Source organism: Triturus cristatus, chromosome 1_1, assembly GCF_964204655.1.
Source record: "Triturus cristatus chromosome 1_1, aTriCri1.1, whole genome shotgun sequence".
Taxonomy (NCBI): domain Eukaryota; kingdom Metazoa; phylum Chordata; class Amphibia; order Caudata; family Salamandridae; genus Triturus; species Triturus cristatus.
Genome location: NC_140579.1, coordinates 452918647 through 452931829, shown reverse-complemented (window position 1 = coordinate 452931829; position 13183 = coordinate 452918647).

The window sequence follows — 13183 nt, the reverse complement described above, 5'->3', positions numbered from 1 at the left end:
GATTGGGAAGTCTTACCCAGTCACCAATGCTGACAGTGTCATCACTAGTCATCCCATGGCCATGGTGACATTAGGGTGGGGGGGGGGGTTACTGGCCTGAAACAGGTAGTGGTCTCTCCAAAGTTGCCAGCTGCATGTCTGCTTGGAAATGATCTGGAAACCTCAGCCTGGGCTGATGTTGATCTAAAGGCCCATGCAGCCATGCTGGGCATCCCTGAATTGGTGTGTGTGCAAACCAGAGCACAGAGCAAGGGGAAGGGTGAAACAGTAGGTCTGGAGTGTGAAATAATGGCCCAACCAACCAAAAGAAATGGTAAGAAGACTGGGGAACCAGCTTCTGTACAGCAAAACATTCAGGACCCCTCTCCTCAGGGAGAGGATTTGGATACCCCTGATGGAACTGAGCCCATGGAGCTTGACCCTTACCAGGTTGAACTCTTGGGCCCAGGTGGACCCTCTAGGGAAGAGGTGTGCCAGGGTCATCGAGACTGTTCCACTCTTGAAAGCCTAAGGCAGCAAGCTGTTTCAGAAGCAAAGGAAGATGTCAGTGGTAGCCACAGAGCTTATTGGGAAGAGGGATTACTGCATGCTGAGGCAAGAAACCCCACTCCTGGAGCCACCAGGAGGGTCGTAGTGCCAATGAAGTACAGGGAGTTCCTCTTAACTTTGACTCATGACATCCCTCTAGCTGGACATCTGGGGCAATCCTAGACTTGGGAAAGGCTAGTGAGTCACTTTTACTGGCCCCAGATGCACCAAAACGTGAAGGGGTTTGTCAGCTCCTGTGTTACCTGTTAAGCCAGTGCCAAGACAGGTGGCCACCCAAAGGCCCCCCTCATCCCACTACCAGTGATGGGAGTACCCTTTGAAAGGGTAGGAGTGGACATTGTGGGTCCACTTGAACCTCCCACAGGCTCAGGGAACAAATGTATTCTAGTAGTAGTGGATCATGCTACTAGGTACCCTGAAGCAATTCCACTTAGGACTACTACAGCTCCTGCAGTAGCCAAGGCCCTCCTGGGTGTCTTCACCAGGGTAGGGTTTCCTAAGGAGGTTGTTTCAGACAGAGGTTCCAACTTCATGTCTGCTTACCTGACACACATGTGGAAGGAGTGTAGAATGCAGTACAAGTTTACTACACCCTACCATCCACAAACCAATGGCCTTGTTGAGAGATTCAACAAAACATTGAAAGGTATGATCATGGGTCTCCCTGAAAAACTCAAAAGGAGACGTGATGTCCTGTTACCATGCCTGCTTTTCGCTTACAGAGAAGTACCACAGAAGGGAGTAGGTTTCTGACCCTTTGAACTACTGTTTGGTCATCCTGTGAGGGGACCACTTTGCCTTGTAAAAGAGGGCTGGGAGAGGCCTCTTCAAGAGCCCTAACAAGACATAGTGGACTATGTGCTTGGCCTAAGGTCCAGAATGGCTGAGTACATGGAAAAAGCATCCAAGAACCTTGAGGCCATCCAGGAGCTCCAGAAGCACTGGCATGACCAAAAAGCTGCACTGGTTGAATTTCAACCTGGGCAACAGGTGTGGGTTTTGGAGCCAGTGGCACCAAGGGCCCTCCAAGATAAATAGAGTGGCCCTTACCCTATCCTAGAACGAAAGAGTGAGGTCACCTATTTAGTTGACCTGGTCACTAGCAGGACACCCAAAAGGGTTATCCATGTGAACCGCCTTAAGCTCTACAATGACAGGGCTGACATCACCATGCTGATGGTGACTAATGAGGAACAGGAAGCAGAGTGAACCTCTCCCTGACCTCCTCTCCTACAACCCACAAGATGGGTCAGTAGATGGTGTGGTCTTTTCAGACACCCTCTGTACCCAACAGCAGGCTGACTGCAAGCAAGTTTTGCAACAGTATGCTAGTCTCTTTTCCCTGACCCCTGGACTGACAAACTGGTGTAACCATGATGTGGACACTGGTGACAGTGCACCTGTCAAGAACATAATCTATCGTCAGACAGACAAAGTCAACGAAAGCATCAAAGCTGAGGTCAGCAAGATGCTGTAGTTAGGGGTCATTGAACCCTCTGAGAGCCCCTGGGCTAGCCCAGTGGTTCTGGTCCACAAACCTCATCAACAAGGTGAAAAGAGAGAGATGAGGTTCTGTGTGGACTATAGAGGGCTCAACTCTGTCACCAAGACAGATGCTCACCCTATTCCAAGCGCAGATGAGCTGATAGATAAATTAGGGGCAGCCCAATTCCTCAGTACCTGTGACTTAACTGCAGGGTACTGGCAGATTGGCATGGCCCCAGGAGCAAAAGAAAAGACAGCATTCTCCAAACCTGATGAGCATTATCAGTTTACTGTGATGCCCTTTGGGTTAAATAATGCCCCTGCCACCTTCCAGAGGTTGGTGAACCATGTCCTGGCTGGGCTGAAGTCCTTCAGTGCAGCTTATCTTGATGATATCGCTGTCTTTAGCGCCACCTGGCAGGATCACCTGATCCACCTTGGGAAGGTTTTAGAGGCTCTGCAAAATGCAGGTCTCACTATCAAGGCATTCAAATGCCAGATGGCACTGTGGTGTACTTGGGCCACCTTGTAGGTGGAGGCCAAGTACAACCCTTACAACCCAAGATCCAGGCCATCCTGGACTGGGTAGCTCCAACAACCCAGACCCAAGTCAGGGCATTCCTTGGCTTGACTGGGTACTGCAGGAGGTTTGTGAATGGATATGGGTCCATTGTGACCCCCTCACAGAACTCACTTCCAAGAAGATGCCCAAGAAGGTTAACTGGATAGTTAGTTGCCAAAATGCTTTTGACACCCTGAAAGAAGCAATGTGATCAGCACCAATTCTAAAAGCTCCAGATTATGCCAAGCAGTTCATTCTGCAGACTGATGCTTCTGAGCTAGGGATAGGAGCGGTCCTATCCCAGACCAATGATGAAGGCCAAGACCAACCTGTTGCTTTTATAAGCAGGAGGCTACTCCCCAGAGAGCAGCGTTGGAGTGCCATTGAGAGGGAGGTCTTTGCTGTAGTTTGGTCCCTGAAGAAGTTGAGGCCATACTTGTTTGGTACTCACCTCCTGATTCAAACTGACTACAGACCTCTCAGATGGCTAATGCAGATGAAAGGGGAAAATCCAAAACTACTAAGGTGGTCCATCTCCCTACAGGGAATGGACTTTGAAGTAGAACACAGACAAGGGACTGCCCATGCCAATGCAGATGGACTTTCCAGGTTCTTCCACTTAGACAATGAAGACTCCATAGGGCAAGGTTAGTCTCATCACCTTTCGTTTGGGGGGGGAGAGGGGGGGTGAGAAAGTGCCATCTTTCTTGCATGGTATGCCCCCACTTTTTGCTGAATGTACTTTGGCTGAGTGTGCCCTGGACTCCTGCCAATCAGGTGCCCAGGGCCTATGTTACTTCCCTAAAAACCTAAAACCCAAATTGGCAAACCCTGACCACATGTCAGCCCCTGGTAAATGGTACCCTAGGTACCCAGGGCCTTGTGACCAGGGAAGGCCTCTAAGGGCTGCATCACTCATTGTGCCACCCTTAGAGGCCCTGTACCCTAATACACACACACTGCCCTTGCAGGCTGAGTGTCTAGGTACAAGAGAAAACAAAGAGTCGACATGGCACACATCCCTGTGTGCCATGCCCACCACCTACACTGCCCTGGCATACATCAGCCACCCCTCTAGCTAGGTGCCCTATGCCAGTGGTGTGGGCACAGGAGCAGGAGCCCTGTGCCCCTACAGTACCCAGGTCCATTCCTGGGCACTGTAGGTGCAGTGCTGCCATTTAAGAGTACATGGTGCTGAGAGCTCGTCAAACACAAACTCCACAGCACCATAATGGCAACACTGAAGACTGAGAAGTTTGGTATCAAACTTCTCAGCACATTAAACCCACACTGAAGCCAGTGTGGGATTTAATGTACCAAGCACCCCAGAGGGCATCTTAGAGATGCCCCCCGAAACCTAACCTACAATCCACGTCTGGTCTGAGAGGCTGCCTAGGCTGCCACACAGCAGACATGTTGCTGGACCCCTGGGTAGGAGAGCCCCTGCTCTCCTGGGCCTACAACAATGCTCATCCTGGGCGAGGTGCTAGATCTCCTCCCCCAGGATGGGCAGGGGGAAGCTTCAAATGCATGCCGCCTCTGTGAGTTTCCCCAGGCCACTGCAACCCTCCACTCTGACGGGAAGCTTGGCCGGAAACCCCAAATAAGGACAGGGGATGTGCCAGCCTGCCAACCCCACCCCTCAGGCGGGTGAGGCGAGGTGAAGCACATCTCCGGGCTCTCGCCATCTTGAAGATGGGAAGCCCTGCCCAATCAGGACTAGGCTACTGCCCCCCTCCCACAGGAGAGAGGCAGGATAGGGGGTATACCCACCCCAGGACAAGGGCCCATTGATCTCTGCCCTTTACCTACCTGTATGCCCCTAAATCTAGTATTTAGGAGCACCCTGAACCTTCCTTCCCCATATTCCAGATTCCGAAATACAGAGAAAAGCAAGAAGAAAGAAGACCTGCCCTGCAGCTGCTAAGAAGAGGAAGACGCCAACTGCTTTGGCCCCAGCCCTACCGGCCTGTCGACCCTCGAACCTGCTCCTGCTACAACCCGGCATCTCTTGTGGCCAGCAACCTCACAAACCCCGGAGGACCTGGCTACCTTTTGGCTCTAAGCCCCTGGGACTCCCATGAGTAGAGGCTCTACTCACAATCTACTTCTAATCCCTGGCATCAGCCCGGAACCGCGAACCCTTCACACTCCGCCAAACCTGGCCTGTGCGGGAGTGAACAAAGACCACGAGGTCGACTCCACGGCGACTCTGACCCCGAGTCCGACACCCAAGGACTTCCCTCAACGCTCTTGAAGACGCCTGCAGCCTCAGAACCAGGTGCCCCCCCAACCGCGATCAACTGAGGGTAAGATTTCCCGACACCAAAAGGCACCCCTTCACCCGGCACCCCGCTGCCCCCTGTGCCCAACTCCGGGGTACCTACCTATCCTCCAACTACCCAACTTACCTCTCAAAGTGGTGGGGGCACCTGAAGCATCTTCGTCCCCGAGCTTGCAGTCTTTTTCTAAACCGGAGCTTTCCCATTGAAATCAATTGCGCGCCCGAAGGCTCAGAAGCACCATGCACCCAGCCGCCCGAGTGGCCCTGGCAGTGTAACCTCTACACCTATCTACTTCCCCATTTGCCCTGAGAAAGTGACCAGGAGCCCAGCTCCCACAGCCGCGTGGCCTGCTAGTCAGCAGCCACCAACCAAGGCCCCCCGCCTCCTATAGGATAACACTGGGCCTAACTCTCTCTGCACCCGGCTGCCCCTGTGCCGCTGAGGGTGTAACAACTGTACCTACCTGACCCTGGGAGTCCACTGAGTCTATGCCCAGAACCTTAACTCTGCCAGTCGAGTACTTACCTTAAAGCCGATAACTCAATTTCCTCTATACGGTAACATTGACTGGTTTTTCCTGAAATTTGTTCTGTGTGGACTTTTCAAAACCTAAAATATTCAGCAACTCACCTCCAAGAAGATGCCCAAGATGCCCAAGATGCACCCAGTACTGGATTACAAAAGTAACGAAAACATACTATACCTGCAACTTGAATTTTCTTCCATAGGGAATCATTGACTGTTTTCTATGAAATATTTTCTGTCAACTTTTAAAATAGCAAAATAGTGTCTAAAAATCATAACAATAACTAAGTCGACTTTTATCACTTGATTCCAAGTAATGACCCAGGACTGAATCTAGGATCCAGTCCTGGAACTCCAAAAGTAATCCTAAAAGTAATCTGTTGCAAATAACTTGAAACTTCCATTGAAATCAATGCATGATTGCGTTTAAAATTGTGTTGCCTATTGCAACCACTTGTAATTTTCTACAAAAGTCAATTGCATATTGCAAAAGTATTTATATAAAGCATCTCATTCTGAGAAAGTATATTTTAATACCTATTGTTGGTTCTAAAATAAAACAAGCATTTATTTTTTTATATATAAACCATTGGCCTAGAGTTCAGTTATTGAGTGTGTGAGACCATTTACTGACTGAGTGTGTGCAACAAATGCTTTACATTGTCCTCTGATACTGCCTTACTGCTCGACCAAGCTACCACTTTAGAAAGTAAGGTTATATCTAACTTTAGCCTCTGCCAAACCTCTGGGGACTGTGGTCTCTGTACACCCTTTCAGGGGGGCTCACAAAACCCAGACCCAGTCCTGGATTGATTTTGTAGATTTCTCAGTAAAGACACTGGATGGTTGGTTAGATGGACATGGTGTGCAGGATTTTACTCGATTGTACAATTTATTCATGAAGGAACATATGTTAAGTAACTGCACAAATGAAAAGTTGCATCAGCATTTGGCGGACAAAAGCAATTGCAAACGCCTTTGTCGAGTAAAATATTGTGATTCAGCAAAAACTTGCTACAAAAAAGCTCTACATGGTCTCCATCAATCCATAAAAAAAGCTAAAAAACTATTCATTGTGAACTCCATTCAGCAAGCGGAGCAATCAAGCAAAGAAGTTTTTAAGATTGTTCAATCCTTTTTTAAACCTAGGGCTATTGAGACTGAAGTTACCCCGTCGGCGAGACTCTGTGAAGACATCTCGGACTTCTTTGACAAAAAAATTATGAAAGTCTATGATACCTTCACGAGCCCTGAGCCCACAGTTATGGCAGACATGACAAAGAATGAGCTGCCCTCCCTTTCCTTAGCTCAATTTCATCCCATCCCCCTCCTTGAAGCATTGAAGGAAATACAAAAATGCAAATCAGGGGCCCCTGATGACCCCTGCCCGCCTAAGCTTTGGAAAATTATGTCGGATGCAATTGTAGTACCACTCCTACATATATGGAATATGTCCATTGAAACAGGTACGTTTCCTGAGTGTTGGAAACATGCCACACTTCTCCCTCTGAAAAAGAAGCCCAATGGTGCTCCCGATGACCTAAGTAATCTCCGCCCAATCTCCTTACTAGCAGCCCCAGGTAAAATGCTCGAAAAGCTGATACAACGACAATTGAACAGCTTTATCGAGGAAAAAGGGATTCTACATGAAACACAGTCAGGTTTCAGGTCCGGTTTCAGTACCGAGACCGCCCTTATTGAGGTAGCTGAGTCGATCAGGTGGTCCTTAGATTTGGGGGCATCAGCTATGCTGGTGCTCCTGGATCTATCAGCCGCATTTGATACGGTGGATCACGGCAGAATGCTGCTACGACTGAAGGACATAGGTCTGGAAGATAAGGCACTGAGCTGGCTCCACTCCTATCTCAAAGATCGTTCCCAGAAAGTGGCATTGGGCACCTTCTCTTCGAAGCCAAAACATCTGTGGTGCGGCGTCCCTCAGGGGTCGGCACTCAGCCCTCTTCTTTATAATATTTATTTAGCCCCACTTTTCACCCTGATTGCCAATTGGGGGGTCAAGGCGATTTCGTATGCAGATGATACGCAATTAGTCTTCCCCTATTTGGATGTGTCGGAGGCAGCTTTTAGCAAAATGAGGGGCTGCCTTCGAGATGTGGCCAGCTGGATGAACGCAAACAACTTAAAACTGAATGCAAGCAAAACGGAGGTAATATTCTTTGGTAAAAACACTCATCCTCCTTCGGACCTGTGGTGGCCTCCTGAAATGGGTCCACCACCATCCCCCGGAACCAATGCGAAGAATTTGGGAGTAAAATGGGATGAGAATCTCTCTTTTTCCTCTCACATACAGCAGGTCAAGACTGGATGTCTCCACAAACATAGAAATCTTAGTAGGTTCCTTTCTTTTCTACCAGAAGAGTGTCGCAAAATGGTAGTCCATGCGACAGTTACATCCAGATTGAACTACGCGAATGGCCTCTATCTTGGCCTGCCTAAATATCTGGTGCAACGCCTGCAGATCATGCAGAATACGGCTGCGAGACTGATAAAGCACATTCCTTTCAGACAGCATGTCTCTCTGCATCTGCGCGAACTGCATTGGCTCCCAGTGGCAAGTAGAATAAAATTTAAAGTTCTTACCTTGGCGTTTAGAGCACTAAAAGGGACCTGCCCTAATTACTTAAAAATTAGACTCCCTCGCTACCATCAGGAGAGGCACTTGCGTTCTAACTCCCTGCTTCAGCTACTCGTCCCACAAGCTAAAAAAGCCAGACTTGGGGGCAGGTCTTTTTCTGCCGGCACGGCGAAACTTTGGAACGCCCTGCCTTCTACCATCCAATCTGCTACGACAGAATCTAGCTTTAAGAAGCTTCTAAAGACCTGGCTCTTTATGCAGAAAACCTAAGCAATCCCCGTGCCTCCTGCTTCTCTGATTTGCTCACTTAGCGCCGGGACACCTCCTCGTGAGGTAGCTGTTCGCGCTTTACAAATATCAGTATTATTATTATTATTAGACCTAGGTCTAATTTCTCCCCAAGAATTGGGAAAGAAGGCAGACCACTGGGTCAAGACTAGGGTGACAAGGATAGCCACTGGTGGTGACCAGAAGAAAGTGGTCACAAAGCCTCCCCAGGGGAAAGGTGGTGAGAATCCCCAAGATAAAAAGTCTGAGTCTTCCAAAGGGCCCCAAAAACCTGTTCAGGGGGGTGGGACCAAAACTACTCCCTAAGTGCCTCAACCCTATAGGGGGAAGAACTTTGATCCCTGAAAGGCCTGGTGTAATAACTGTAAGAGGTCAGGAAACCTAACTGTAGATAAGTCTTGCCCTCATAACAAAGCCCCTAAGGCACCCAGTACAGCCACTCCTGGGGCAGCAAGCATACAGATGGGATCAGAAGTGTACCCTGAGAAAATCTGGGAACACACTGAAGCACGTCTAGTCTCACTGGGAGAAGTGGAGTTAGCCACTGTAGCTGTGTGGCCACACAACTTAAAGAAATATTTGCAGTACCCCTGGGTGAATGGAACTAGGGTAGAAGCTCTGAGGGATACAGGTGCCAGTATCACTATGGTGAAAGACACACTGGTTTCCCCTGAGCAATATTTGATTGGGAATTCTTTCCCAGTCACCAATGCTGACAGTGTCACCACTAGTCATCCAATGGCCATGGTGACATTAGGCTGGGGAGGGGGGTTACTGGCCTGAAACAGGTAATGGTCTCTCCAAAGTTGCCACCTGCATGTCTGCTTGGAAATGATCTGGAAACCTCAGCCTGGGCTGATGTTGATCTAAAGGCCCATGCAGCCATGCTGGGCATCCCTGAATTGGTGTGTGTGCAAACCAGAGCACAGAACAAGGGGAAGGGTGAAAAAAAGTAGGTCTGGAGCATGAAATAATAGCCCAACCAACCAAGAGAAAAGGTAAAAAGAAGACTGGGGAACCAGCTTCTGTACAGCAAAACATTCAGGACCCCTCTCCACAGGGAGAGGACTTGGATACCCCTGAGGGAACTGAGCCCATGGAGCTTGACCCTTACCAGGTTGAACTCTTGGGCCTAGGGGGACCCTCTAGGGAAGAGCTGTGCCAGGGCCAGTGAGACTGTCCCACTCTTGAAAGCCTGAGGCAGCAAGCTGTTTCAGAAGCAAAGGGAGATGTCAGTGGTACCCACAGAGCTTATTGGGAAGAGGGATTACAGTATGCTGAGGCAAGAAACCCCACTCCTGGAGCCACCAGGAGGGTGGTAGTGCCACAGAAGTACAGGGAGTTCTTCCTAACTTTGGCTCATGACATCCCCTTAGCTGGACATCTGGGGCAATCCTAGACTTGGGAAAGGCTAGTGAGACACTTTTACTGGCCCCAGATGCACCAAAAGGTGAAGGGGTTTGTCAGCTCCTGTGTTACCTGTCAAGCCAGTGGCAAGACAGGTGGCCACCCAAAGGCCCCCCTCATCCCACTACCAGTGATAGTGGTAACCTTTGAAAGGGTAGGAGTGGACATTGTGTTCCACTTGAACCTCCCACAGCCTCAGGGAACAAATTTATTCTAGTAGTAGTGGATCATGTTACTAGGTACCCTGAAGCAATTCCACTTAGGACTACTACAGCTCCTGCAGTAGCCAAGGTTCACCTGGGTGTCTTCACCAGGGTAGGGTTTCCTAAGGAGGTGGTTTCAGACAGAGGTTCCAACTTCATGTCTGCTTACCTGACACACATGTGGAAGGAGTGTGGAGTGTGGAGTGCAGTACAAGTTTACTACACCCTACCATCCACAAACCAATGGCCTTGTTGAGAGATTCAACACGACATTGAAAGGTTTGATCATGGGTCTCCCTGAAAAACTCAAAAGGAGACGGGATGTCCTGTTACCATGCCTGCTTTTTGCTTACAGGGAAGTACCGCAGAAGGGAGTAGGTTTCTCACCCTTTGAAACTCTGTTTGGTCATCCTGTGTGGGGACCACTTTGTCTTGTAAAAGAGGGCTGGGAGAGGCCTCTTCAAGATCCCAAACAAGACATAGTGGACTATGTGCTTGGCCTAAGGTCCAGAATGGCTGAGTACATGGAAAAAGCATCCAAGAACCTTGAGGCCAGCCAGGAGCTCCAGAAGCACTGGTGTGACCAAAAAGCTGCACTGGTTGAATTTCAACCTGGGCAACAGGTGTGGGTTTTGGAGCCAGTGGCACCAATGGCCCTCCAAGATAAATGGAGTGGCCCTTATCCTATCCTAGAACGAAAGAGTGAGGTCACCTATTGTTAGAAATGGGGGTCTCTAGTTGGCAATGGCTGGCCACTGTCCAAGTAGGGACCCTTCTTCCTAAGTCAGAGTAAGCAGCCTACACCCTTTGATAACCCCTGCTCAACCCTGTGGTAACGTAGCACAAGCAGCTAGGCTTATCTCAGAGGCAGTGTGGGAAGCATTTATGACCATACACAGTAACACAATGAGGAACACTACAAATGGACACCACTCAAGTAATTATAAAAAATAAGTATATTTATATAGGCTTAACACAAGACAAATAACAGTAAAAATCTAAGACAATACTAAGACCATAGGGTTACTTTAAAAATGCTGCAAAAATAGTTCAAGGTGCACACAATGATGTTCAGTTCAATGCAGTGGCCTCTGCGACCCTTTTACTCACAAGGTTTCTGGATTCTGTAGCAAAGCAACAAAAATGTCGCTAAGGAGTTGTAGCGATAAATTTCATCACGCTAACCAGCGATGCGTTGAATCCTTACCGCAAGGGAGGATGATGCGCTGGGTTGCGGGCATGATAAAGCGACAGACTTCTACAGGCTAAGCCGGCGATGCTATAAAATCCTTGCCGCTAAGGGAGGATGATGTGCCGAGCCTGTTGCATGTGCAATCTTGCTGCGATAAAAGAAAATGGCGCTCCACGAGGGAGCGACGATCCTGATGCGATGCAGGGAAAATGGCGAACGCTCTGCGTCCGCACTGCGATGAACTTGGTGCGATGATTTGTGGTTAGCGAGCGTTTTGGGGCACGCTAACAGACACTGCGACAATCTTCAGGTTAGCGGGCGTTTTCAGGCCCGCAGTCCGGTGACACAATAACTTGGGTTTAGCGAGCGTTTTGGAACCCGCTGACAGGTTCTGCGATGATCTTCGGTATAGCGGGCGTTTTCAGGCCCGCAGACAGGTGAGGCGATGTACTTGGGTTAGCGGGCGTTTTGGGGCCCGCTGACAGGCAATGCGATAATCTTCGGGGTTAGCGGGCGTTTTCAGACCCGCCAACAGGTGATGCGACGATCTCCGGTAGCGAGCGCTCGGCGGCAGCAGAGCGACGATTTTCCTCACACTTTCCAGCTGCAGTGGCTCGCTAACGGGGGTTAGCTACGATTTTCAGCACTCTTTTCTCAGCAGTAGGACTAGAGGCCCTGGAACTCACAGGGGCCTCACCTGCAGATAGAAATCCTTGCTGGGAGGAAACAGGAGGCTGGTGGTGGAGTCTGATGTGCCTGAGACTCCTGCAGGAGGCTAGCTCTCTTCTAGCCCTTGGGTGATTGCTGTAGCCATAAATAAAAGTTCCTTCAAAGTCCTTTTCCTCTTCTTCCAAGTCCAGTAGTAACCACTGCAGGCCAGTCCAAGATACAGCACACAAGCACAAGGACAGTCCTTCACATGCAGATTCCTCTTGTCAGACACACATAGATTCTTGTTGTTGTCTAGGAGCAATAGAAAATGTAGGGGTTTGGGCACAAATATTTATACCCCCAAAGTCTTTGTTCTTAGGAGTCACAAGTCTCTGAACCCAGCCAGAACCAGTTCCTCCCAGCCCTGGAGCACTTTGTTTACCAGGCTGCATCTTTCCTTTCAGAAGGAGGGGGTCTGCCTTCAGACGCACAGTGGGAGGTGCAGCCAGCAATCACCTTGCCAGGCACAGCCCTATTCAAGTGCAGGAACTACCCCTCCCCTCACTCCAAGGCAGATCTCTCTATTCAACCCAGGTCTGACTCAGCCTGCCCTGTCCCTCCAAAACCAGACAGCCAATACACATAATAGCAGAGCACACTGGAAGGCTTAGGCAAGAAAGTACCTATACTCTAAAAGTGGTAGTTTCAAACACAGACATAGAATATAAAAATAACCTTCACTAAAAGATGTATTTTAATATTCTGAGCTCAGGCATACTAAATTCGTTTTTCTACCATGTTCTGTGGGTCAGTCAGGACTATAGGATGTAATAGCCCAAACCTCCCATTCTGGCCTATGGAGAACAGGTAACCTTACAGTAGTGAAAAACGAAATTGGGTGTAATTCACTACTAGGACATGCTACACACATCAGAGCATGTCCTACCTTACACATACAATGCACCCTATCATAAGGGTGGCTTACAGGATGCCAAGGGAAGGTTCAGGGGCTGGGAAATGGGTGCACTTCACAGCCAAGATGGCAGTTCTGGACTGCACGCAGACACTGCAGTGGCAGGTCTGAGACACACTTTACAAGCTGCTTCTGTGGGTGGCACAAACCAGTGCTGCAGGCCCACTAGCAGCATTTGGTTCACCAGCCCCGGGCACACACATGCCACGCTACTGGGGACTGACAGGTAAACCAAAAGAGCCAATCAGGGATGTACCAATTCGCATGTCATCTTTACAAAGGGAGCATTCGCGCTGTGGCACCGAATGGCAGTGGCACAGCGCCCAGAGCATCTATAACCAGCAAAAACGGAGGAGACACAGCGAGAAATGGAAGGGAGACTCACGCCAATGGTGCCAGGTCTAACACGCGTCCCCTCCAGCTGAAATGTGGGGAGAACTACCCATCCCCTTGGAAGTTCTCATCAC